The sequence below is a fragment of the Triticum dicoccoides genome, chromosome 6A, assembly GCF_002162155.2.
Source record: "Triticum dicoccoides isolate Atlit2015 ecotype Zavitan chromosome 6A, WEW_v2.0, whole genome shotgun sequence".
Lineage (NCBI taxonomy): Eukaryota > Viridiplantae > Streptophyta > Magnoliopsida > Poales > Poaceae > Triticum > Triticum dicoccoides.
Window position 1 is genome coordinate 127,748,789 of NC_041390.1, and position 2,337 is coordinate 127,751,125.

The window sequence follows — 2,337 nt, forward strand, 5'->3', positions numbered from 1 at the left end:
GCTTGTTAGTGCTAGCTTTGTTGCTAGAATGCCTCTCGTCTGGCGATCAGGGCGGTGGATTTCAGAGAAGTGAAATTTTATGCGAACATGACGGTGGCATGCACGGGAAGTGAAATTGAAATTCACCGCCCTTGAGAAAAATTTAGTTTTCACGGTTCAAGCTTTTGGTTTCGGAGATTGGCAGAAAATAACAGCGGGCGGTCCTCGCCTGTTTAGGGATTTCTTAGTGGATAGGATGGCGGTTGGGATCTAGATTACACAAGTGTCCTCCTAGGTATCGATCAAAGGGGTTTGCGGGAACTAGATGTTTAGGAAATAGGAAATTTTGTGCATGTCAAGCTCGATGTGATGAAATTATTGGTAGGCTTCATCACGGTATTCAAGGAATGAAAACGAGAGTAATATAGAGTTTAGTATGACAAAATCTCAAAATTTTGCGTCACGTTTGGTCCCATTAGACACATGAGGTGGCTTGGGAAGCATAAAGAAGAGGACCTATAGTTGGGTGCTATCACACCCTGAGTTTTGTAGCCTGAACATTAGTGAAAATTAAGGTAATCAAAACTTAAAATAATAAACTCTTCAATCCTATTCGGTAGTTGTATTCCTTTTTTGGATGCTTTGTGATGGGACACTTTTTACCCAAGTGGGAATGGCGATAGTATGTGTACTATGAGTGTCAGGTATCATGGGCAGATCTTATGTTGGGGTGAAACTTGATAAGAGACTTGGTTGCGTGTTTGCATCGTATACTTAACGCATGGTGAGTCATGGCTGACATGGTAAACAATCAAGTCTTGTGGGTCCAGCGTGTCAATCTGTTCGAGCAATCATGTCCACAATTATGGACGAGATGGAATAGCGGTCGCTTAACTTGATGTTAACAGTGTTTTGCCAAGTACAAAATAACAATACGATGAACCTACATAGAATTGTATGGTAATGGGACATTACCTCGGGTTACCAGATGGACACGAGGCACAAGTTTTACCCAGGCTAGGCCCTCGTCGGGTGAGTAAAAACCCTACTCCTACTTATATGAGATTCTACCATAGATTGATTACAATGGGGGAGTGTAATGGACTATTCGGGGAGTTGAGGATCAAGTCGCTCGCGTTGGAGGTGGACGATCTGGACGGAGAACCCTAATCGGATCTACTAATGAACTAATAAACTATTCTGATTTTTGGAGGAGTCTAAGGTCTCCTCTTGTCTTGAGGGAGTGCCTTATATAGGGGTCTTGGTTTGTGGTTGTTGTCCGTCACCTTGATCTTCTTGTTGTGCAAGTCTTGATCTTCTCCATCTTTGGTAGTCGCACAACTCCCCTTAAGGAAACCAGGTTTGCACGTCTAAGGTAACTGGCTGAAGGAAATATGCCCTAGAGGCAATAATAAAGTTATTATTTATTTCCTTATATCATGATAAATGTTTATTATTCATGCTAGAATTGTATTAACCGGAAACATAATACATGTGTGAATACATAGACAAATAGAGTGTCACTAGTATGCCTCTACTTGACTAGCTCGTTAATCAAAGATGGTTATGTTTCCTAACCATGAACAAAGAGTTGTTATTTGATTAACGGGATCACATCATTAGGTGAATGATCTGATTGACATGACCCATTCCATTAGCTTAGCACCCGGTCGTTTAGTATGTTGCTATTGCTTTCTTCATGACTTATACATGTTCCTATGAATATGAGATTATGCAACTCCCGTTTGCCGGAGGAACACTTTGTGTGCTACCAAACGTCACAACGTAAATGGGTGATTATAAAGGTACTCTACAGGTGTCTCCAAAGGTACATGTTGGGTTGGTGTATTTCAAGATTAGGATTTGTCACTCCGATTGTCGGAGAGGTATCTCTGGGCCCTCTCGGTAATGCACATCACATAAGCCTTGCAAGCATTGCAACTAATGAGTTAGTTGCGAGATGATGTATTACGGAACGAGTAAAGAGACTTGCCGGTAACGAGATTGAACTAGGTATTGAGATACCAACGATCGAATCTCGGGCAAGTAACATACCGATGACAAAGGGACAACGTATGTTGTTATGCGGTCTGACCGATAAAGATCTTCGTAGAATATGTAGGAGCCAATATGAGCATCCAGGTTCCGCTATTGGTTATTGACCGGAGACGTGTCTCGGTCATGTCTACATTGTTCTCGAACCCGTAGGGTCCGCACGCTTAAGGTTTCGATGACAGTTATATTATGAGTTTATGAGTTTTGATGTACCGAAGTTAGTTCGGAGTCCCGGATGTGATCACGGACATGACGAGGAGTCTCAAAATGGTCGAGACATAAAGATTGATATATTGGACGGCT